This window comes from Rhinopithecus bieti, unplaced genomic scaffold (assembly GCF_001698545.2).
Source record: "Rhinopithecus bieti isolate Rb0 unplaced genomic scaffold, ASM169854v2 scaffold_39317, whole genome shotgun sequence".
Classification (NCBI taxonomy): domain Eukaryota; kingdom Metazoa; phylum Chordata; class Mammalia; order Primates; family Cercopithecidae; genus Rhinopithecus; species Rhinopithecus bieti.
The window spans coordinates 360,355-386,154 of NW_016816467.1; the positions used below are offsets into that span (position 1 = coordinate 360,355).

At 38.8% G+C, this 25,800-nt stretch overlaps 1 protein-coding gene and 1 long non-coding RNA gene across 2 annotated transcripts in view; both read left to right on the forward strand.

Moving 5' to 3' along the window:
* Positions 1 to 25,800, forward strand: part of GAB1 (GRB2 associated binding protein 1) — a 136,351-nt gene that overhangs the window by 38,571 nt on the left and 71,980 nt on the right. The window lies entirely within an intron of this gene.
* Positions 5,844 to 19,685, forward strand: LOC108517110 (uncharacterized). The gene is made up of 3 exons (XR_001882004.1): positions 5,844 to 5,927; positions 15,356 to 15,552; positions 18,786 to 19,685. It is a non-coding gene; the product is annotated as an uncharacterized LOC108517110 (long non-coding RNA).

Sequence of the window (25,800 nt, forward strand, 5' to 3'; positions counted from 1 at the left end):
ACCCCCAGCCCCCAACCCCCCCTTTATACCTATGCTTTATACCTGCAGAACTATAACCTAAGGGAAGGAGTGAATATTAAAAAGAAAAAAATACAAGTATATGAGCTAATACTGTTTGGGGCCTGTAGGGTTATTTGTTTTAAGTTTGCTTACAGATCATGAACATGTGTCTACTTTCAAGTTACTCAGAATAAGAAAGCATAAGCTTACAGAAATAGGTCAGGGAGAAAAACACAGAAAAACTAATGTTCAGCACCACTAAAAAATAATTCAAGGTGTATGTTGAACATTTTCAGATTAAAAGAACTCACTGGAATGTGGCTGGATTGCTGGTACAGCCCTGTGTAGCTCTCTGGGCTTCAGCTGAGGCTATTTTTAAGTACATGCATCAAAAAAGAGATATAGAGAAGAGTATTTAAAGTAATGATAATTTGTCTTTTCCAAAAAATGACTTGTTTTCTAAACCTGAAAAATAGCCATCATGGTACTGGAGAAATAGCCGAGATATTAATATTTCCTCTATAGCTTATTATGTTTTATAAGGGCATTTTGTGTCTTACTAAGAATTCTCACATAAAGGTAAGAACACCAAATTAAATATTAGCTCTCGTGGTTATTTTAAGACTCATCTCAATAACCAAGAGAATTTGGTTCTCACACTTTGTACCTTTTGATTGTAAACAGCTTTAAACAGGTTTATGTTGTACTTCATCAAAAATTATAGAGGATCTGCAGACTGAGACGCATTGGGACTGAAATTAGGCAATTCAGAGTTTCTCATGCATGTAAGCTGCTTTTATTGTGATCCCTATCATTCTTAGTCTGTCTTTTCAAATATTCTACTGGAAAGACTTGTGAGTTGAGGGCACAGGAGAAAATGGCAGGATCTCGAGCCACCAGGCCTCACCATACCTGCTCTTTGAGGTAGAGTAGAAGCTAACTGATGCATTTTTTCCAGAATAATATTTAGATTTAGTCTGGTGTTTTTTGTTTTTATTTTCTTCTTCTTGTTTTGTTTGCTTTGGTTTAAGCTCAATACAGTCACATCTGAATTTACACAACAAAAATGTTTCCGAAAAGTTGTGGATGAATCCATTTTTAATAAGCCAAGTACTATAAAAAGCATCAGAAGAACTTGTTAATTGAACTGATCCTAATGTTGTTCTAGTCACCTGTTTCTTTTAATAGACGTAGTGGTTGCAACAATCCTTTGATTAGTTCCTTTTGGAAGCTGACTTTTGTTGGGGTGGGGGGGAGAGGGTTTAAACTTAAATTTGACACCTTGATTCTCATTGAAAAAACTTTCAACCATGTATGGTTGGTGATTTGTTGAAATTTATAACTGAAAACCTGCCACTCTGCTTTTAGTATTTGAAATCCCTTGGCAGGGAGACATTTTTCTTAAAACAGATATTTTGGAGGACCTCAGGAAGTTAATTATTCTGGCAAGAAGTTTTTTTGAACTTTTTTGGATCATTATGTTATTATGCTAATTTATCTTAAAAAATGGATACTAAGTTGAATAACTGTATAGTCCTGGCAGATAAGAGCATGTCAGATGTCTTGGCACAGTTTGGGGAAAGAGGGGACTTTCCCACTTCTTTATGTAATCCACCATCATAATGTGGGAGTTTTATGAAATTTCTTCTGTTATACTGAAATACTTAGCTTTTTATGCCATATGTGCTGCTCAGTGAAAACAGGCTGTGTGTGCCTGTATATGTTTAAATGAAATAAAAAAGAGAAGTGAAATCCAAGAAATTTCTGGTTTGCAGTGGTGATTATTTTTAGCCACGTTCGTGTGTTTTAAACAACCTCTTTTAGGTCTGTTGAATGGAACTTGGTACAGAACGTCCCATAGAAACAATAGTATAGTACATGTGGTGGCAAAGTTTCCAGATTAGCCCTCAAAGATTATTTAACTCATCGTATACTCACACGCTTTGCCGTACAGGGGGCAATGATATATAGCATATAAAAACACTATTTAATGATACTAAACCTACAGCAACTTTCAATACTAGGAATGAAATAAAATTGAAAAATTGTAAAAATGAATAAGGATAAATTTTGTTTCTCTGAAAGGGTTGCTTCTGAGGAAAAGTAGTTTTAAAGAGACTTAGTGGTGTGGTAGAAGAACTCCCAGCAGACCTAAAGATGTAGCAGGTGTGTAGCAGTTTGGGCATCTTGTAGATGTGTAGATGTGTAGATGTGTAGCAGTTTGGACATCTTGGACAAGTAAATCATGCTCACAAGCCTGTTTCTTTTAATGTCATGGGGGTAGTTGTGTGGATCAGAGCAGAATTTGTGTGAAGGTGGTTTGCAAACTGTAAAGTCCTATGCAAATATACAATATATGTTCTGGTTCTTTTCTTAATTATGAAAATCCTGTGTCCTGGCCTTTCTTTTTCTTGACACTTGTACATTAGTAATAAAAATCTTTATGCTTAACAACAATTAGTCAGGTCCTTTTCGCTCACAAATATAATAAATGCATGTTATTTTGACTCACATGGATAATACAAACATTTGCTTTTTTGATACAGCCTATTGGAACTTCCAAAGTCAGTCTCTCTCTCTCTCTCTCTCTCTCTCTCTCTCTCTCTCTCGTTTTTCTAGTCTCTAAACCTCTCTTGTTTTTTCCTTGTCTGAGTATCTCTTTCTTAACCACCTTCTCAAGTTTCAGGTTATACAACAGAGCTAATACTCCAAGCCCTGGCCTCTCTCTGACCTTGTACCTCTGGCCTGGGACCAGCTCCCCACTGCCAGACCCTGCAGCTGACCCTTTGTATCTCCCAGTAGTCTGAGCAGCTTTCATTTGCTCAAGGCCTCACTAGAGACCAAACAGAGGCAGCCTCTCTGGAGAGACCAGGGCCTCCCAACAGTATTTTTGATGTCACTGGTCTAGCCTTAGGCCCTGATGCCAGGAACTAGAAGTGATAGGGGCCAAATCCCCCAAACCCGAGGAACTTTTCTGGTAAAAATTGTGTTATAAAAAAAAGGGGACTCAGTGGCCATTGCAGACCAAAGCCTCATTCATTGAGGTTGGGGTAGGGATTGCTGGGGACCACAATTCAGAGTTATGTATGTAACAGAGCTGTGCATATAATTCAGTAAACAAAGAGGCAAGTTGAAAAGGGTTTATTAAAGCATTAATGTTTGTGTCAAATGTATAAAATTCAGGAAACAGGCACAGCAATAACATTTAATGTTGGAAGAGGACTTAGAGATACAAAAAATACAGTTTATTCATTCTGGAGCAGAGAAATCTTAAGCTGGATAGGTTAACTGATTTGCAGGTGTCTCCTGCCTTCCAATCCTGAGTCCTTAAGGATATCCTTAAGATGATGCATCTGGGTTTTGCCATGCTCTGTTCCCTGGGTACTGTTAACACTGATTTTGCATAACTATGTGCTGAGACCCTAGGATCTAACAAACTATAAAGCCTAGAAATGAAATAGGACGTAGCCTACAATATCAGCCACCTCTGATTCCCTTCTCCCACCACAGGGAGAATTAGATTGACTGGCTGATCAATGTGACTGATTGAGACAGGGTCTTGCTCTGTCACCCAGGCTAGACTGCAGTGATTTCCACTCACTGCAGCCTCGACCTCCTGGGCTCAAGTGATCTTCCCACCTCAGCCTCCTGAGTAGCTGGCACTACATGTGCACACCACAGTGCCCGGCTAATTTTTTGTCTTTTAGAGACAGGATTTTGCCATGTTGCCCAGGCTGGCCTTGAACTCCTGGGCTCAAGCTATCCTGCCTTGGCCTCTCAAAGTGCTAGGATTACAGATGTGAGCCACTGTGCCTGGCCAGGAATATGTATTAAGCAAGGTAATTTGTAGGAGCTTGGAGAGAACCAGCAATATGACAACAGTTTCTGCTCTTTTGGGGCTTACAATACAGTATTAGATCATCAGAGAGGGTCCATTCTGGACCAAACCTTGAATTAGGTGTTAGCATCCTAGATTCTAATTTTGTTTTTTCCATTGAATTTCTAACATGGACCCTAGTTGAGTCTAAGAGATCATTTAAATCTTGGGCCTCGGTTTTTTTATTCATAAAATGAAAATATTGAATCTTGAAACCCTCTTATTTTTACATTCTGTGTACAAAAGACTCATGGTACTATCTTTGTTTTACTTATCAGATTTTGAATCTCTAGTGCTCTTTTTATTTCAAGATACTCTTAGCCAAGCTATAAAATCAAATTACTTTATATGCTGTTATGACAGGCAACTTAGCAATTCATGTAACCACAGGCTAGAGAAAGTTTGGACATATATAATGATTCATTTCTTCAATTTTAAGGCAGACCTACATCCCAAGCTTATGTAAAATAATTTGGATTATTACATATTCCCATAGTTCTGCCTAAAATAAAATATAATTGCTTTGGAAAATTCAGAGACTTAGAAAGTAAATTAGAGGATTGTTTATTATAAAAGAACTTTGGACCCTACAAAGGAATTTAACCACAGTTTTCTTTTCTTTGTTAATAGACAGAGTCTCACTGTGTTGCCCAGGCTGGTCAACTCCTGGCCTCAAGTGATCCTCTTTCCTTGCCCTCCCAAAGTGTTGGGATTACAGGCTTGAGCCACCACTCCCAGCCGACAGAATTCTTTTCAGTAGTGAATTCCTCTAGTGCATTGAAAATGTAATATGATTTGCAGATGTTTAGTTTATATACACCAGAAAGAAATAGTTACGTGTATTTACAGTTGATGGTTCTCTGCAGCAGTGCTGAGTGTATGCCAGATATGCTTTTCGTTAACTAATTGTGGGGATTTTCTGTAGGTTGAAAGATTTTTTGCTGTTGTATTGGAATTTTACTGACCTGTCTTTCCTCCCTCTCCACGTTCTTCCCAGTAGTTCAAATAGCATTCACATGTAAAATGACTGGTTAAAATATGGGAGATCATCTCTGGCTGTGGGAGAAGTCACCCATTTAGGGGATCAGCCTGTAACTGAGGAGGTAGGACACTTTCTGTAGTGGGAGGAACATAAGCCACGTACGAACAGATTTAGTTCAAATGCCAGCGCTACCTCTCCCTTGCATTAAGCAAGTTACTGAAACCTTCAGAATCTAGTTTTCCTCTGTAATATAGGAATAATGATGATAATGCTTTTATCACTAGGGAATTTGTCTTTCCTGAAAGGGCTAGCACACAGTAGGTACTCAGTGCAAGTTAGCTTTTGCCCTTCCCTTCAAATCCAGGGAACATGTGACAGCAACAAGACTGTAGCCCTGGGAGTTGCTGTGTCTGCAGCCTCTTTAAGGTGTTAGGCAGACAGGATGTAAGCACTAGAAAGATTCAGCACCGTATCACTGGGTATAGTGGTTCAGCCCTTGGCCTCTGTAGCCCAAGAGCCTGTGTTCGGGTCTGCTAACTGTGCTCTTGAAATGTCTGCTACTTTTAGGTCAGTTTCCTTATCTGTAAACTGAGACTAATGGCATTTACCTAATTGGGTTGTTGGAGATCAAGTACCTTAATTGATATAAAGTCCCTGGGAGGTGGTGTTTTGCTCCAGTCTGTTATAGGGGGAGCATTTTGTTCTTAGAGTTTGGTGAAGATTGTTTTTTAAAACTGAGTGGAATAGCTATAGGCATTATAAAGACAACCGATATGTCCACTTGAGGAAGCTCTTGTTTCTGAATAGTACTTGGCCAGTTTCTTTAACAGAAGATGGCTTTGCTTTTAGAAGCCTGCCCTGGAGTCTTCCATCTCTTCCACCCTCCCTGCACGTCAGCTCTGTATGGCTTTTGTTATTGATGTGGAGCAGTTGAAGTCACTGAGTTGGGTGCAGGCCAGGCCAGCATTACTGAGGTCATATATTACTTTCCTAGACTCTAGTCATGAACAGGATGTTGGAAGTCAAAGGTACAGAGAAGCTGCCTTTTTTAGGCCGCTCACATGAAAGGTGTGTTTGCTTTCTTCATCATTTTTATTCTAATAGATCAGAATCTTATTCAGTATCTTGGTAGCATTTTTTCTTTTACTCTACAACCTTTATGCTGCCGGGCTGTCATTTTGCTTATTCTTTGGTTAGACAGACGAATGCTGTTTTGTTATGCACTTTCTTCATTGTTATTTCATTGTTGAAACATCTCTTCTTCAGTTAACTAAATATTTATTTAAGACAGGGAGAATTCCTCAGTGAAGCTGTATATTTCTTTAGGTATTACAGATATATTCTGAAACATTTAGGAATTACTCAGTTTACGTATTTTTTTCCTGTGGAAATGAAATAATACTGTGGAGAAAGTATTCATTGAAATAGCAAGTGAAAATGTGTTTCCCCAGGAATAGTGTAAAAGAACATGCTTTTATTTTCTGCTTTGCTTTTGTATTTGGGACTTGGGGAAACTATGCTTTTGTTATTTTGGAAAAGGAATGGAATTTTATCAGACATTTTCCTGAAACTCCCTACCTTCTCTTTTTCCTGAAATACTACCTTCAAAGTCCTGTTTGCTCTGTTAGGAGGTTCCATCATTCAAAAAATGAAAGAGCTTGGTTAGTTTAGGTTATTTTGTTGATCTGTTGTCTTTAAAGAAAGAAGAGACTGTCAGAGGAAGATAGTCTGAGAACTAACAGTTGGAGGATCATATGACCAATAGTGTGAAACTTGGGACACTGATTTTTTAGCTTGAGCAGTTAAGTTTTTTTTTCTTTTTCAATGTCTGCAAGTAAGTATGTGGCCTCAGACCCTGTTATGGTTTATGATGGGTGAGAGTGCAGAGAAAGTAACATTCTCCAGGTTTAAACTTTATTCTGACTCTGTTCCCTAATCGTGAGGATTTTTATGGTTTTTGTAACTGCTATTGTGAAATAGAAACTGATTGCTAGTTGACTTTGGCTATTGCTAAATTGTGACATGCGTGCACTTCTTTTTAATTTAACAGTTGTTTTCTGCTGCTTTCTCAGTTTGAAAGTACTAATTATGAATAAGAATTCCTAGAAATATTCTTCTTCCCTAATGATATGTCACAGATATTTGAGTGCTACACACACTGTCCTCTCCATTTTTAAGTCAATTTAGGGGAGATAAAATGTAGATAATAGCTGTGTGTTTTAATGAGTTTGGGCCCACTCCCCAGAGGCTCTGTATTTCAATATGTTATGGGACCCCTCTGATCTTTCTGAAATGGCCACCATCAGATCACTGAGACTTAATGTGCAGTTTAAAATGTGTGTTTCTGAGATTTATATATATGATTTGGACACAGAATAACTTGCACTGTTTCCAAAACCACATTCTTCGTCCTCTTATAGAACCCAATGAAAGGAGGAAGCTGTGCCTTAAATGTCATGTTCTTTATACTTAGGTCCTTAAAAAATGTATACTTTTATCATTTGTTATAGAAGATTTTGAAAATTCTGAGAAGTGTAAGAAAAGAAAATTACTTGTAACTCTACTGCTCAGAGAAAACTGCTGTTAAAATGTTGAGGTATTTACTTCCAGACTCATTTTTCTATACATATTTATATAGCTATATATAGTTATTCATTTGTAAGAATGACTATAAACTGTTTTGAAACCTGCTTTTTTAACATAACAATATATGTGAGCACATTTTCCACATCCCAAAATATTTTTGAAAAATATTTCTTTTAAATGTCTGCATAGTTTTGTACCCATTATAATTTGGCTCTGGAAAAAGTTCAAGGTATGCTAAATAGCCCTGGCACAATAGCTCACACCTGTAATTCTGATACTTTTGGGGGCCAAGGTAGGAGGATCACTTGAGGCCAGAAGTTCGAGACCAGCTTGGTCAACCTTGTATGACTTGTTTTACAAAAAAGTGAAAAAACTACCCAGGCATGGTAACACTGTCATAGTCCTAGCTACTTCGGAGGCTGAGGTAGAAGTTGAGCCCAGGAGTTTGAGGGTGCAGTGAGTTATGATCGTACCACTGCACTCCAACCTGGGTGACAGAGCAAGACCTTGTCTCCAACAACAACAACAACAACAAAACATATATATATATATATAAATATATGTGAAATTCAAAAGTCCACTTTGGTGATAAGGTCTTCCTTCTAAATTATAGAAATAATTGGCTTAAAAGGGAAATTGAGAACATGCTAACTTTGTGCTTTATTCAAGATAGGCTTGTTTATTCTTTACTGCATTTCTATAACAAAACATTTTCTTCAACTGTGTAATCCTTGGCATAGCAATAACTAGTTATAATAATTAATTTTTAATTAGTTGTTTGTGAAGTTTTCAAAACATCAACTTTTATCCCACTAAAATAAGTGAAATAATTTTGAAACATTTCTTTCCTTTAAATTTGAAGTAAGATTCAAGTTTTTTGTAACTAAATTTTGGGTTCGTTTGCCATGGTAAGTTGGTGCTATTGGCTGTGCTGTAATTTCGGGGTGAACTTGACTTTCCTTGATAGGACAGGAAAGGCTGTGGCTGTCAGGGAAATGGAACCAGATGGTCCTCATGATGGATGCCAAGCTCCCAACAGAGACAAATGCTACACCCGACAGACTAGGGCAGCAGCACATGTTAGGGTGATTGCTCACCCTTTCCTGGAGAGGGGAGAACTCTTCCCTTCTGCTGGTGTATTTTGCAGCTACAAAAAAGTTTTTGCAGGCTCTGTTCAGTGTGGTGTACCAAGTATCCAGGCAGTTAACTTCTAATGGGCAGTGATGGAGGAGGTGATGGCAGTAGCTGGGACTGAGTTGGCAGCTAGTGGGGCTGTCTGATGAAATCCACATTTTGGCATCCTTGAAGTCTTTCAAAGGAATCTGGCTAAGTCACTTAACTTTGTGTCATTTTGGTTTACTTGGCTTTTAAGGGGGAGTAGTAATTAAACCAATGGGAGCCATTAGTCAGTGGCTCTTAGTGGCAGTTTGCAGTTTAAAAATGGAAACCTGCAGTCACAGAGCCATTGACTCGTAATAACACCAGTGGCTTGTCCTTGACCCAAGGGGTTTGATTTGGGGAAATGAACATGTTTGAGAGTCCTGTGTCCTGAGTTTATATATCAGCATAGCTACTTAGGAGTAGTATATTATCACTTCGGACGTACTTCCTAATCTCTCTGAATCTCCTCTGTAAAAATAATCACAATTCTTTAAACATAAGTGAGAGCTTGTATTTTATATAAGTATGTGGCACAGTTATTAGTTCCTCACTAGATATTAATTAGTTCCTGTGAAAATAGTAGATCGGTACCAAGTCATCTGACCTTGCTGTGTAGGCTTATGATTGATCACTGGGGTTCTGCAGCCCTGGAACAGTGTTTTCTTTTCTGAATTAATGACAGCCTCATGTACTGACCTTAACTCCAATATGCAAATCATTGTGAAAAGATGCCCAAAATACAGTGACTTAAACAAGTTAAGAGGTTGTTGGTGCTTTCCTCCTCTCAGAAGAGCTCAAGGGATCCATACTGATTCAGGACTAGCATGGTACCTCAATAGAAAAATTCCTTCCTCTTGTTTCTCCGCCATCTTGAGAGAGTTGCCCTCATCTTCACAGTCAAAGATGCCTCATCATGTTCTTATTTCAGCCCGAGGGAAAGGAGATGATCTACAAGTTGTACAGATCATTTTCATTTACATCCTATTGGCCAGAACATGACCACAGCGAGCTCCAAGGGAGGCTGGGAAATACAATTATTAGCTAGAAGACACCCTGCTAGAGCTTCTGTTACTATAGAACAAGATCAGCAAACAGTGGTCTGAGTGCCAAGTCAGCCAGCCACAAATTATTTACAAATTAACTATAGTTTGTAAATAAAAGTGTATTGGCCGGTTATGGTAGCTCATGCCTGTAATCCCAGCACTTTGGGAGGTCAAGGCAGGAGAATAGCTTGAGCCCAGGAGTTCAAGACAAGCCAGAGCAACATGGTGAAACCCTGTTTATACAAAAAATTAAAAAAAAAAATTAGCCAGGCGTGGCTGTGTGCACCTGTCATCCTGGCTACTTGGGAGACTGAGGTGGGAGGATCAATTTAGCCCAGGAGGTCAAGGCTGCAGTGAGCCATGATCGCACCACTGTACTCCAGCCTGGGTAACAGAGTGATAAATAAATAAAAATAAAAGTGTATTGGAACACAGGTGTGCCCATTTGTGTATAAATTACCTGCTTTCACATGACAGTGGAAGAGTTGAGTATCCAAAATGCATGGGACCAGAAGTATTTCTGATTTCAGATTTTTTTGGACTTTTGGAATATTTGTGAATACATAATGTGATATCTTGGGGATGAGAGTGAAGTCTAATATGAAATTTATGTTTTAAGTACACCATATGCATAGCCTGAAGCAATTTTGTATAAATAATATTTTTTATTTTTGAGACAGAGTCTTATTCTGTCACCTAGGCTGGAGTGATAGTAGTGTGATCATGGTTTACTGCAGCTTTGACCTCTTGAGCTCAAGCGATTCTCCCACTTCAGCCTCCCAGTAGCTAGGACTAAAGGCATGCACCACCATGCCCAGCTAATTTTTTGATTTTTTATAGGGATGAGGTCTTGCTATGTTGCCCAGGCTAGTTTCAAACTTCTGGGCTCAAGCAATCCATCCACCTCAACTTCCCAAAATGCTGGGTTTACAGGCATTAGTCACTGCTCCTGGCCCAATTTTATACAATATTTTAAATTACAAAATTTTGTACATGAAACAAATTTTGATTGTGTTTTGACTGCAACCTGTCATGCGTGGTCAGGTATATGAATTCTCACTTGTAGTGTTGTGTCAGTGCCCAAAAAGTGTCAGATTTTAGAAGACTTTGGGTTTTCAGATTAGTAATACACAACATGTAGTTGCTACAGAGATCATATGGCCTGCAAAACCTAAAGTATTTATTATATTGCCCTTTACAGAATATTTTTCTGTTGACGTCTACTATAGACAACGGGGAAATGAATATGCGAGGAGCAACTGGTAGTCTCTGCCACAGTAAAGGGAATAGTAAGAAGAGTGAATCACTACCTTGGAAACGTAGTTAGAACTTTGTACTTAGGCATACTAGTGGCCCATGGGGCAGTGACTTGGTATGCAGGTGGTTTTGTTTTTGTTGTTGTTGTTGTTTGTTTAAGACAGAGTTTCACTCTTTTTGCCCAGACTGGAGTGCAATGATGCTATCTTGGCTCACAACAACCTCTGCCTCCTGGGTTCAAGCAGTTCTCCTGCCTCAGCCTCCCGAGTTGCTGGGATTACAGGCATGCACCACCATGCCTGGCTAATTTTGTATTTTTAGTAGAAACGGGGTTTCTCCATGTTGGTCAGGCTGGTCTCGAACTCCCAGCCTCAGGTGATCCACCTGCCTTGGCCTCCCAAAGCGCTGGGATAATAGGCATGAGCCACCATGCCTGGCAAGTGATTGTTGAAGAAGTAAGGTTCAGGGACAGATTTGAGGAGCCAGGCATGAAGTAGCCTGGTGGAGGTGAAGGGAAGAAGGCACAGAAGGCTGCTTACTGACGTGAGCTTCCATCTTTAAAGTGGAGCATCCTAACTCCTGGACTTTTCCCTCTTCCTGCAGCTCACTGCTGTGTCTTGCATTCGATTCTTGCTTATCAGCAGTGCCACTCTGGTAGGTCAGACTCTTTCCTCCCATTGACTTCTTACTGGTCTCCCTGCCTGGACATTCATCCTTCTCCACAGTCACCTCCTCTAAGTGTGGCTCTTACATTAGTCCCATCTAAAGAACTTCCAAGGAGTCCCCATTACCTACTCAATAAAGCCAAGCCCCTAAGGTCCTCCCACTCCTTGATCCTGATCTTGATCCTATCCTGTCTTCCTTCACAATCTTACACACGCTATAGATTCCAGCCCAACAGAAACACCTTGTGCCTGCGCTGTACTTTGCCATCACCATGTATTTGCTGTTGTCTCCTTGCTTCTGTCCAAAGGCTTTGGGGATTTGGGACTGTGGCTTAGCACGTGGTGGAACGTTCATTGCTGGGCACAGGGGGTTTCTGACTTCATTTTGGCACCTCTCAACATCTGTATTTCCCTCCCCAGCCCCTACCCCCTACCCTTACAACCTAAGGATAAGTGCTCCCTTTTTGAATGCCCCCATTTTAAATTATACCAAGCACTATATATAACTCCCGAGGTGCTTACTGCTTTCTGTGTGGGATTATAGTTATTCCATATATGTTTCTAATCTTGCAGAGACAGAATCTGAGGCCAGGTCCAGTTCTGACTGATCAGTTTCATCTAATAGGTACCTAGTGGCTATTTTGTTGATCAGTGTTGCAATGATGCTGTCTACAAACAGTGCTACCTACAATTTAGTGTGTTTCACTAAAAATGTAACTTAACACCTGGAGGAATTCAAGTGCAAATGCAAATAGATTTTTTTGTGTGTGTGTGAGACAGAGTCTCGCTCTGTCGCCCAGGCCAGAGAGCAGTGGAGCACTCTCTCCTCACTGTAACCTCCACCTCCCGGGTTCAAGCAATTCTCCTGCCTCAGCTTCCCAAGTAGCTGGGATTACAGACGTGCCTCACCACCCCAGCCAATTTTATATTTTTAATAGAGATGGGGCTTCACCATGTTGGCCAGGCTGGTCTCGAACTCCCGATCTCAGGTGATCCACCCACCTCCGCCTCCCAAAGTTCTAGGATTACGGACATGAGCCACTGTGCCCGGCCTAGGGTTCTAATAACTGTGTTGAAAATAAGTACCACTTAAGATCTTAAAAACACCAATTTTTAGGTAGCTGTTAGCAAAAAAAAAAAGTATATGTATATATATATTTAACTGTTTTCTTCAGACCTGAAGCAGTATTTAAATACATTCATATTTAGAAGTTTTAAACAGTTCCTTGAAAAGCCAAGGCTGAGCCAGAAATCAGAGCTTTTGCGAGGCATAAGGAGGAACATGTGGGCAGAACCCCCTGTGAGTGCAAGAGCTGGGCCACCTGCAGGAAAACTGCCCAGTCCACTCTGCAGAGAAGGATTGGAGCATTTTCTACACCAGCCTGCCAGGGACACACCTGACTGCACAAAGATCCATCTAAAATCACTCACATTCTACTCACAGAAGGTGGTATTTTCACAGCTTCATCTTTCCTCAGTTGGTAATCAAATGTAAGAAGAGCTTTTATTTTTATAGGAATGATTTAGCTTATGGAGTACCAATCTAATCCTTTTCCTTCCTCTGTCTTTTTACCCAAGCATAGAATGAGGAGACCAGTATATATGATCTAATACTTGCTTACGCTGGAAAAGGATTTATGTCATTCACTCATCTCCTTTTCATTAAAACCTAGTGAGATTGGTGGCAATGTTGGGAAGCAGATGGATGAGCATAAATTTCAAATGTGTATTTAGAAAAATTGAAAGGATTGTTAGGAAAGATATTAAGCAGGCAACGTGGTCGGGGGTTGAACCTGTGAGTTCAATAGCAGGCGCTTGTAGCATAAAATATAGTAGTGCTTCCAGCCCCCTCTGACCTAGAGATGTCTAAGAGATGAGGAGGGAAAGTGCAGGGGTCTCTTTTCTTGTGGTTTATGCATTTTGAAGTTATTAAAGCATAAGACAATTTATTCTGCAATTTTTACTCAAGCTTAAGATAAAAACTATGACCTTTGTGTGAACATTACTGCTTCACCTCCCTCTCCTAACTCTACTTTTATTTAATATTCCATATCCAGTGTCTAGCAGCGTACTCATCAAACAGTAAGTGCTCAGTACATATTTGTTGAATGAATAAATAAGTGGAATCTGGCACTTAATTATAAGAGTTTTTTGGAAGATGAAAAGATTCTTAAGCAAAATGATTTTTTAAAGATGTAAAGATAAAAGAAGCTTGTCTTCCAGTCCCCTTCCTCCCTTGACTCTGCCAGCCCCCTTCAATACTTGCCTTACTGGCACCTCTCCTGGATTTAGCTTTAAAAGTTCGGGAGGAGTGAAGGTGTGTGTCCTCATATTACTAAAAGAAAAACCCCAGTGTTGTGTAACAGTGTTTTACGGGCTCTTTCATAATAAACATAATATTAGACACAGCCAAAGTAAGTTCATTTGGAATTAATAATCTAATATTTCACAGTGCTGGTTTGAGGTACAGATCTAGGCCTTGTGTGCAACAGAATAGAATTTTAGAAGTAGAGTAAAAAGTTTCATCCACTAAGCTGTTTCTCATTGGCCTGCAGTCTGATTTCTTTCAAAGTTTTGGAGTTTAACACGAACTTAGGTGTTCAGCTAATAATAAGATTAAGGGTGTTTGTGGGCAAACCAAATATAATTTATATCTTAATTTTGAGCTCATAATATTTCTGCTCTGGGTGTATAAGAGATATCACAGAAGAAAAATCTCAATTAGAGTGAGATAATTTGTGAAGTAATAAGTAGGTTTTTTTTTTTCTAAGGAAGCACACTAGTGTAGTGTTTAGGTTTTTGACTTTGCATCATAGAGACCTGCAGTTGATTACTTTACCAACCTCACTACTCTTTTCTCTCAACCCTCCAAATCTTTATTTCTTCACCTGGAAACTGGGAATAGTAACAGTACTTTCCTCAAAGACTCATTGATTAGATAATTCATGTAAAACACCCAGAACAGTGCTACATAATAGTGTTTATGCCAGTTATGATTAAGCCTATGCTGCTGGGCCAAAGAGCCCCCAAAATACAGTGAATTAAGAAGCATTCATCTTTTTTAATATTGCTCATATAAAAGGGTAAGTATTCCAGGCTTGCAAAGAATCATGTTCTTTGCAGAAATTCAGGGACCCAGATTTCTTCCATCTTGTTGCTCCCTGCTTCCTACATCTCAGGGTTCATCTACATAGTCAAAGATAGATGGTCGGTAGGTCTGTGTCCCAGCTTGAGGGGACAAGAAGAAGTGTGGAGGTAGCATTCCCATTGTCTTTATGCTCAGACCTAGAAAAGCCATGCATCCTTGCCATGTACTTTGCATTGGGGAGAATTAAGTCACATGGCCGCCCACATCTGGCTGCCAGAGAGACTGAGTAGTGTAATTTCTACCTGGATGACCATGTGCTCAGTTACAATTCATTCATTGTGGAAGAACAGAAGAACAGATTTGGGTGAGCAGGTAATGGTCTGCCCCATGGTGTTTAATAAATGCAACCATTATTTATTTATTTATTCAGAATAACATTTCAAGTAATGGTCTAAATGTCTTTGTTCTAGGGGAAGAGGAATCGGAGAGCTTCTGTAACACAGTCTGTGCTACATACCACATATCTCTCATAAGTGTTATTATTTTTTGGAAGGGAGCCCTTTAAGTATTGAACTACAAATCAAGGTAAACCTTGAGGAAGAAAAGAAAGAGTGGATAATAAGCAGTAGAAGGGATGGGAAAGGAGTGTTAAAAGGAGTGAATGCTAATTCGCTGTATGCTCTTCCTTCCTCTCAGCCAGCCATCTGGGCAACAAGAAAGGCTTGCTAAAGTTAAATAAATTTAACCCCTTATCTGACCTGGCAAGGACAAAGTACACTGGCTTCTGAAGAAACTTTTTCTTGGGAGCAAGGTAGTTATTTCAAAGTGCAGAAAAAGGCAAAGGGGCACAGAGAAGCACAGAGAAGGTGCTGCGGGTGGGGGCAGTTGCACAGGTAAAACATTCATCTTGGCTTTTCTTTTTAAAAGATAAACTTTGTCTCATGTAAAGAGGAAAACTACATAGATATTCATGGAGATTATCTAATTTGTCACTGTTGCCAAAGAAAAAAACAAAGGTAAAATACATGAATTTCTGCATTCAGAAGAAAGCACTTCAGGTAAAAATTAACTATTAAGCAACTTTTCTCAACAGAAGAAATGCCCAAATTCTTAAGGACAGCCAAGTTGTGAGTCAGAGACCTAGTGTTAAAACAGATATTTTAAATACATATATGAATTACCTCCTTACATTACTTTATTCTTGTGTTTTAGCAACTGCCAAAACAGTTATAAGAAATGAAATAATGTCCTGAGCTGCCACATGATATTTTTTAAAATCTGCAATTTTATTCTTGACAAATAACATACACTACATGCTTTTGTGTGCAAGTAATGCTCAGATGTTTGATAACGGAGTGATCTTAAAGAGGAGGCATCTGTTTTTGTTTTTATAAGTAGTTCATTGCCTAACTACCGAAAATAGCTGCAGTTATTTTAAACAGATGGTCCCAAGTTTAATAGGGAAGAAAGTAGAAGTGAGTCTATTTCCCCAGTTTTATTTTACCCCACAAAATGGTAAAATAATTAACAGTATATAATTTGAACCAAATTCTGTCAAAATGCTTTTTTCTAAGGTACTCTTTCTGAGAGAGGGGATTTGTAAATTGAAGTATTTGATGTGGTAGAGTTAAAGGCCAATATAACGCTTAAATTTCTACTTTCTGATAGCGTTCATCAAAATGATTGCTGCATTGTTGAAACAGAGCTTTTGATTTTTAAAAGGCAATTAGATTGTGGTAAGATACATGAAACTCACCAAAACTTACTTCAGAAGTTTGGAAATCTTAAGACGGTGGTAAGTGGTGGTGGTGACATGTTAAGAGTAGGATCTTGCCAGATGATCAGAAAGAATATGGGTTGATGACATTAATGTTTTTATGATTTCTGAATTCCTCAGGAGTCCTAAGTTAATAGTTGATAACCTACTCTCTAGTTTCTGACACTGAAGATAATGAATATTTTGACAATGCAACAACGAATTTGTATTTATGAGGGACTCTGAAGAAGAATGCATTTGTGTGGTATACAGATGCTGTTACTATACCTCAGTTTGAGCAGATTATAGTAGTAGCCTGGGCCCAACTCCTATTGTATATCGCTCTCCATCTGTAAAGAAGATGAATAGGTGAAGTTTTTTACTTCTGAAATGCTAGGTTGTTAAAGCTTACTGAGATTTTTACTTTCCATTAGTGATAGCTGTACCTTTTTCATATCTATGGGCTATATTTCCATGTGTATGTCCACAAAGTACTTGCAGTTCTTTGATTTTGAATTTTGCATTTTCTTTACTATTTCAGTGACTACGCACAACTGGTAGTTCTTGGGCATTTGTGGACTGTGGGCTGTAAGCCTGCTTACATGGAATCTTTCAGTTTTGCTTCTGTCCGAATTTGTCTACATGAAAAATACCAGACTGGCTCATATGAAATGATAAAATCGTAGTCCACGGGTAGCAAACTATGGACTGTGGGCCTGATACTGTTTAAGAAGGTTCTTCACATTTACAAAGGGTTTTTTTTTTTAAAAAAAAAAAAAAAAAGAAGAAGAAGAAGAGTACGAGACAGAAAGCATGTGTAGCCTACAAAGACTAAAATATTTATGCCCTGGCCCTTCACAAAAAGATTTGCTGTCCCCTGTCATAGATAAATAGTATAGTGTTAAGTGGTTAAGGGCACTGGCTCTGGGAGAGGCCAGACTACTAGGTTCAGATCCTGGCTTTACTGTTTCCAGTATGACCTTGGTTAAGTTACTTAATGTCTTTGTGACTCATTTTCTCATCTATAAATGAGAATAAATTACAGCCTACCTCATAGGTCTGTGATGAGGATTAAGTTAATGTATAAAGTGCATAGAACAATGTCTGGTACTTAATGAGTATTCAGTAAATGTTAATAATTGTTATTGCATTGGAAAAAATCTTGAAAGATCATCTGAACTAATGTTTGCTTTCCAGTGGTGAATGTCCAAATTATTAAAGACCATTTTTCTGATTTCTGCATCAAGAGTGGAGGGTCATTTTCTTTTTAATGCTGCCTGCTTTACCAAAAAAAGAAAAGACAGGCCCATAGTCAAATGTAAAAAATGCTTGAAAACATAAAAAAGTTTAACCACAGCTGCTTTTTAAGTTAAGAAAAGGACAATCAAAGCTCTTTAAATTAAATGACACTTAAAAAAAGGCAAGCACAAAAATCCTTTTATATACTTAGGACAAGCAGAAGAAGAAATAAAGTGGAAATAAAAGATGTGGAAGATAATGTTAGAAGGAAGGGGAAACAGGAATAAGAAAGGTAGTCAGCAGCTGGGCGCTGTGTCTCACGCCTGTAATCCCAGCACTTTGGGAGGCCAAGGCAGGCGAATCAGGAGGTCAGGAGATCGAGACCATCCTGGCTAACACGGTGAAACCCTGTCTCTACTAAAAATACAAAAAAATTAGCTGGGCGTGATTGTACACGCCTGTAGTCCCAGCTACTCGGGAGGCTGAGGCAGGAGAAACACTCCTCCCAGGAGGTGGAGGTTGCAGTGAGCCGAGATCATGCTACTGCACTCCATCCAGCTTGGGCGACAGAGTGAGACTCCGTCTCAAAACAAAAAAACGAAGGTAGTCAGCAGAAGAGGAGAAAGATTCAGATCAAAAGGGAAGCTGGAGGTTTTTCAAGGAAGTCCAGTGTTGACATCCCTCCTTCCCTTGGGAACCCACCTCAGTTAATCTGTGTGTCCAATTTAAATGCTTCCATTTGAAGAAAAGCCTGAATTGTTTATTTTCTATTGCAGAAATAAATTTTTATCATCAAGTAGTATTAACTGAATATACATTATATGTAACTTGTGTTCCCTCAGAAAACTGATCATGTGTATACAAAAGCATCATATTTTGTATCTTTATTTTTAGGTCAAGCAATTCTGTCCCCCTTAGCCACTTAGTTTAATCATCATCATTGTCAGCATCAAACATTTGTTGGGTTCCTAAATACGTTTCTTCATGTTTAATGCTTCTTTATTCTACTTGTTCTTTCAAGTAGGGAAAGGACAAACTTAATTATTTCCAAAATGTAGACAATGGTTAAAAAACAGGAAAATTTTTAATGAAGTGCAATTCATTCTTTCTTTTTCCTTCTTTTGTACTCAGGTTGTTTATTCTGTTGATGGATATTGGACTGGAGCGATGAGTGTTCTAGGATAGGTATTTCATGATGTCAGGGGACTCAAGTAATGGCTTTGCCTGAAGATTACACAGTAAAGCTGCACATTGATCACCTCATCTTATTAGCTGATGGAGATGTTTGAGAGGACAGGATTGCTGGGCTTTCCAGCCTATACAGCTCCCAGGATTTGATCCTAAGAGCTTGATCATTGTCATTGCCCATAGGGACCGTGTTAAGAACAGTCATGGCTTAGTCTACTTAAACACATCTTATGAGAGTGTTAGAACAATTCCCCATGTCTTTTGAATTGTTTAGATAAGGTTAGGACTTTCAGATCAACTTGAGTTTTAATTTTTAGCATTTGTAGAATTCTAAAATTAATCCTGTTTGTTTTTGTCTTCCTCCACTAAAATTTAAGTTTGCCGAGGTAGGCAGAATTTTGTTTCTTGAACCACTATCCCTCCAGCGGCTAGAACAGTGGAACATGTAGGTGTTCAATAAATATTTTTGAATAAGTGAATGAATGAACAGGTTGAATATAATCATTATTTTTTAATGAACTATCCTTTCCAGAGACATACAAGTTGGATGGCATTTTCGATTTCTTTTTGTAAAAAGAATATTTTAAAATTTGAATGAATTCTATTTAACAAATACACAGATGAGTACATAAAAGGGACTTTGAACATGAAATCCATGTTTTCGTGGATTCGTATTTTTGCAGCTTAAATGGTGAATGATAAGATTGTTAGATGCAAATAACACTGGAAGTTAAAGACCTTTAATTGTAACTCTCCCTAAAATGTTTGTGAGAGCTCATAAAATGTTGTTCCCTTTATTCTATTATAAAAGGGCATTATAATACATATGAAGTTTTGAAACCACGTTCTTTTAAATGAGGTGAATTATAGAACTCTGTTATTACCCATTATACTGTGCTCCCTCTTTTAAAGCATGCCCTCCACATACCCTTTCTAAAGACTTGCGGGTAACAAAATGAGGAGTAAGTCAAGAAAGGAGAAGGCACAGCTTGCCGAGATTGATGGACTGCCCCCCACCCCCGGGAGAGCAGCATAGGAAATTGCAGAATGAAATCTGTGTGCCAGTCTTGGCAGCACCCATTCCTGTTGAAGGAGAAGGGCATGTGGATGAGGGGGGAGGATTCCAGCAGAGGGGACCCAGGAAAGGAGAGGATGGTGACAACAGGAAGTGTAATGGGAAGCTTGGGGAAGTTGAAGATCTGATAAAGGTAGTTGGTGAGGTGAAGAAAGGAGACTCCACTAAAACTTGACCCTAGGAGCATTCTCTGCCAAATGGCATGGGGTAGTGATACTGACCCTGGACAAGGAGAGAAGCAAATGTACTCCTAGTCCTACTTGGGACCTTAAGGAAAGACTCATCCATGGTCATGATACTGTAAATGCTGTTTATTGGTTTTAAGCTCTTTAACTCACCCCTTGGAGTGAAAAACAATAGAAAGTTGAGCTGGTTACAGAACAGACTGTAAATGTTATGAACCTTGAAAATGTAAACTATAGATATAGCAGATGGAAATTAGGAGTGGAAGGGCATGAGGAAAGATGGGGGGAAAGGATGAAAACTGTTCCAAGGAGCTAGAAGATGTACTCTAAGACTGATTAAAAACAGCAGCTCGATCGTGTGGCTTAATGTCCTTCTGGTTGAGGGACTGGAATGTGTGGTGCCACTACATTGGGGTAAAGGAGGTGGGTAAGCTGTCAAGACAGGACTTCAGTAAATAATATCTAAAAGAGATAAGTCTATAAGCATATTATTTGGAAATGCGGGGTTTCTCTTTCAGTGTCCTGATAAGAGACTGGATTCAACCCAGATAGTTCAAATGCATACTATAATGAATGGGCTACTTATGGTGTTATGGGTGGTTTACATTCTTGGGGTTGAGGGACAGAGGAAGAAATAATAAATACTAATTTTAAAAACTGTGTCCACAGGCTCATTGAGCCCTGAGACAGTGGAAGAGTGGCCACCCAGGGGTGCAGTGGTCAGGGATGTAAGGAGGCACTGCTGGAAGCACAGGGAATAAATGCTCCCACCTCTGCCCAAACACAGAGAAAGGCAGAGATTGAGTGGGGGTTAGGTAAAGTGGGGAGGGGTAAGACAAGAATAACCAGCAGGGAAGGTAGGTAGAACTTGGGGTGGGGTTATTATGTTGCCTGATAAACTCTTCTATACAGTTTGATAATCTCTTGCAAGGAGATGGAATATTTTAATGTAAATATTTGCTTTTAGCACCTACTGTTTCATCTAATGTGACAGGAGCTTGGTGGACTAGTAGTGACTTAAACAAGATCTCTGCCCTCAAGTAGCTTATAGTCTGATTGGAAAGACAAAATGCTACCAAAACTAGCAAAAAAACAAACAAAAAATATGATTACACATTGTGATTTATGCTGTAATTTAATTTCAGAGCACACAAAAAGGTTAGTCCTGCTTGTATAAACTTAATTCTATAATAATGATACTGCAGTGATTTTTACAATATAATTAATTATTTGGGAGTGGGAAAAATTCTTTTGAGTAGCCCATTTTGCTCTATTTAACTATAAATACACTACATGCTACAAATCAGATGTACAGATGAAACAGCTGCTGCTTCATTGTTTTTTTCCTGTTACTCATTTTAATGAATAATTTGAACAGACTCCAAAACATTAAATTAGATGTATAAACATACTTTAAGAATTATATCATAATGTTGGTGTATTTAAAACTTAGTGGTGATGTCATTATCTAAAAATAGGGAATTTTAAGAAAACAAATTATTTGAGCTATTTTATCCTCTATACTTTGGCAGTAAAACAGACAAGGGCTAAAAATCAACCCAAGCATCCATATCCAAGTGTAGAGAGCTGTGAAATTCCCCCACCTTCTTCCTCCTGACATATGAACCTTGATAATTAAAATATATCTTTCTGAGGTCCCTGCATGAAATTTGACTTTTCTTGCCTTTCTTTTTTTTTTTTTTTTTTTAGTCCACTTTTTAAAATATTTTTATTTTAATTTTAACTTTTTTTTGGAGTTCTTTTTTTTTTTTTTTTTTATACTTTAAGTTGTAGGGTACCATCGGCATAACCGTGCAGGTTCTTGTTGACAATGTTCTATACTTGTGACCATGATTGTAGTGCTGCACCCATCAACTCGTCAGGTAAACATCAAAAAATTCAACATTTAAATAAATCAATATATAACTCCCAATTGCATACCCCCCAAGATAGCCCAAGTGTATATATATACACACTTCACAGAGATACCAAAACAGATGATACTCAAAATATGTTATTTCCCACTATGAGTGAGAACATGACGTGTTTGGTTTTTATTATAGATATAGATAGATTGCTAAAGAACTGATGAAGTTCCAACTGAATCACAACAATGATACACCTACAAAGGATGCAACCTCATCCTTTTTTATGGCTGGCATGTATTCCATGGTGGTATTATGTGCCACATTTTTCTCTCATCCATCTGGTCCACAGATGACATTTGGGTTGATCCAAGCTTTGCTATTGTGAATAGTGCCGCAATAAACATACGTGTGCATGTGTCTTTATAGCAGCATGATTTATAATCCTTTGGGTATATACCCAGTAGTGGGATGGCTGGAAAAAACCAAAAAAAAATGTTCATAATCGGTACATCTAGTTCTAGATCCTTGAGGAAATTGCCCATACTGTTTTCCATAATGGTCTGAATAGTCTTACTAAATCCTCACCACGTGTAAAGTGTCCTATTTCTCACATCCTCTCCAACCACCTATTTGTTTCTGACCTTTAATCGATTGCCATTCTAACTGGTGTGAGATGGTATTCATTTAGTGGTTTTGATTTTGGTCTCTGATGGCGAGTGATGATGAGCCTTTCTAATAGAGATACGAGCAATGGCAGAGACAGGAAAAAGGACTTAGAAGCAGAAGAGTTATTCTGTCTTCCTTGATGCTTTCTGTGGCTGAAGGGTTTTGTCCAAAGGGAAAAGATAAATGAACAGAGGAAGATGGATGTAGGCTCATTCCTCATCCCTCCCACCTTCCGTAGCATTCACAACAGTCTGAGAACAGACACATTCAAGTCCTGGGTTCCTCTATCCTGAGCATTTGCTTATTAAAATAAACCTTTGAATACTTCATCTACTCTGATTCAGGCTACTCTCTTTCCTTCATGAAAAAGCTGGTGAGGGTGTTTGAAGCTGATACTATATACATGTAAGATGTAGTCATGAATCATTGGAAGCTCACTGCTTTTAGAACCTGCCAAAATTACCATACTAATGCACTTTTGTGAAGGCTGTTAAAATGGTAATTAAGAAAATAAACTCTGCTTATTTTAGTACCTTTATTCATTTCAGAGTATTTTTTTGTGTGGCTCTCTCATTTGATTTTTACACAGTTTTTAGAAGCAGAATTTCTGCTGTTGCAGGGGTAAGTTTTATATGTTCAAGTACTTAAATATGAGAGAAAATGTAGAATTGCCTCTACAAATCATTTTGTTTATAATAATCATGACTTATGCATTCTGTTTGCTCTAGAAATCAAGAAATAGAACACTGAATCATTTAAGGCCAGAAACTATATCCACTACTTGTATCTCCCTTTCGGGATGATTTTCTGATGTTTTGTTCAGTGTGTGTCATTTGTGTAACCCTGGCTGTCTGTCTTGAACATTTATGTCACTAATCATGGTAGGGGGTAGGTGGGTGGGGGGGCCATCTGATTGGTTGTTTACATAAATTAGTTGTAGTGTCTGTTATCTTTATATTTAAATAACTGTGTATGTTAGTACAAAACTCTAGTATAAAATGGGCAGCTGGCCGGGTGCAGTGACTCACATCTGTAATCCCAGCACTTTGGGAAGCTGAGGCAGGAGGATCGCTTGAGCTCAGGAGTTCAAGACCAACCTAAGCAACATGAGGAAATCTCATCTTTATAAGAAAAAAAAATTAAGTAAAATGGGCAGCTGGTTTAGAGGAGAGACAGACAAAACCCACACCCTTTCTAGACAGAAAGATCCCCGTCTAGATGAGTGTGCTTTCTGGTAGGAGTCACACAGTCTGCCATCACTGAACCATGTGTCTTTTACTTTACCTGTTCTTTGATTTTGAAATACTGTGGAAATGAAATCTTAGATTTTTCAGAGTTATCTTTATGGAAATGATTTTGTTTGTTATTCATGTCTAGGACATCTGAAAACCAAAAGTGGCCAGACCATGTCAATCTAGAAACTAGCAGCCAGTAAATTGTCTTCTTAAATATTAAGAAAGCAATATACTACCTAGATGCAATCAAAGATGTCAGCTTTTCCTTAAAAGGCAATGATCAAAAGTCCAAAGGTGCACAAGGAAATAGTTGACCTACCCAAGTTGAAACAAAAGTTCTGTTTCTAGGACAAAAGTGTTTAATAGGAATTCATAAATAATCTTTCTGTTTTTGAGTGACTGATTTGCAGTTCAAAGTACAGGTAACCTCTTTGTGCTTTGTGTTTTATATTGTTGTTGTGTTTTTGTTTGTTTTCCCACATTTTGCCTTTTTTGAAATTTTCCCTGCTCATAAGCACTCCACTAGGGGGCAGACAAAATAATAGAGAAGAAAAGAAACCCGTATCAATACACTGCATCCAGTATACATTTATGTGACATGTTTGCTGCTCCTTCTCCATACTGTGGGGGAAAGTCTTTCCCTTCATTTGTCGTTCTTATAAGGGCACTCAAAGTGATTTTAGCACACTTATTTTACATGTAAAATATAAACGTTTCCACAAGTTTAATGGTAATTTTAAAATTCATTGTCATAGTAATTTTTTATTTTTTTCTGGTATATCTACCAGTGAACCACTTAATAACGAACACTTAGTTGTGTATTTATGACTGTAATGACGATCCCTATTTTGTTTACCCATCCACACTAAATTCAGTCTCTACTTTTTTTGTTTGTTTGTTTGTTTGAGATAGGATTTCACTCTATCACCCAGGCTGGAGTGCAGTGGTGTAATCTCGGCTCACTGCATCCTCCGCCTCCTGGGTTCAAGTGATTCTCATGCCTCAGTCTCCCCAGTAGCTCAGATTACAGGTGTGTGCCACCACGCCCGGCTCATTGTTTTGTATTTTTAGTAGAGACAGGGTTTCACCATGTTGACCAGGCTGGTCTTGATCTCCTGATCTCAAATGATCCACCCTCCTTGGCCTCCCAAAGTGCTGGGACTACATGCGTGAGCCACTATGCCTGGCCTGAGTCTCTACTTTTTGTCAGGCACGTGTCCATGTGTTAAGTTTTGAAAATACAGCAGCGAAGAGAAAGAGCCTGGATGATTGAGTATAGAAAGGGGGTAGTTATGGCTGCCTCCTAAGCCATTTGGTGAAAAGACTAGGCTGTGAAAGGAAACAGAAGAGATTCTTGATGGCTAATGCTGGGTGGTTTTTATTTCTAATGATTCCTTTATAACAGCTCATAATGATTAGAATGCCATATGGAGCTGGAGTTGGGGCTTCAGTTATGAGAGAATACGTTCCCCTTCTTAATCTATGCCATGTCTTGGGAGGCTAGCTGAAGACTTTTTATTTTTTATTTTTAATTCTTCCTTTATCTTTGCTCCAGCAAGAATCAATTCCAGTTACCAAAAATGTATTTACTTTAGCCAACCTGGGGTTACAGACTCTTTAAATGAAAGTCAAGCAATGGCTGGGCGCAATGGCTCACGTCTGTAATCCCAGAACTTTGGGAGGCTGAGGCAAGCAGATCACCTGAGGTTGGGAGTTCAAGACCAGCCTGGCCAACACAATGAAACCCCATCTCTACTAAAAATACAGAAAATTATCTGGGTGTGGCAGCACACACCTGTAATCCCAGCTACTTGGGAGGCTGAGGCAGGAGAATCACTTGAACCTGGGAGGCAGAGGTTGCAGTGAGCCGAGATCACACCACTGTACTCCAGCCTGGGCAACGGAGCAAGACTCCATCTCAAAAAAAAA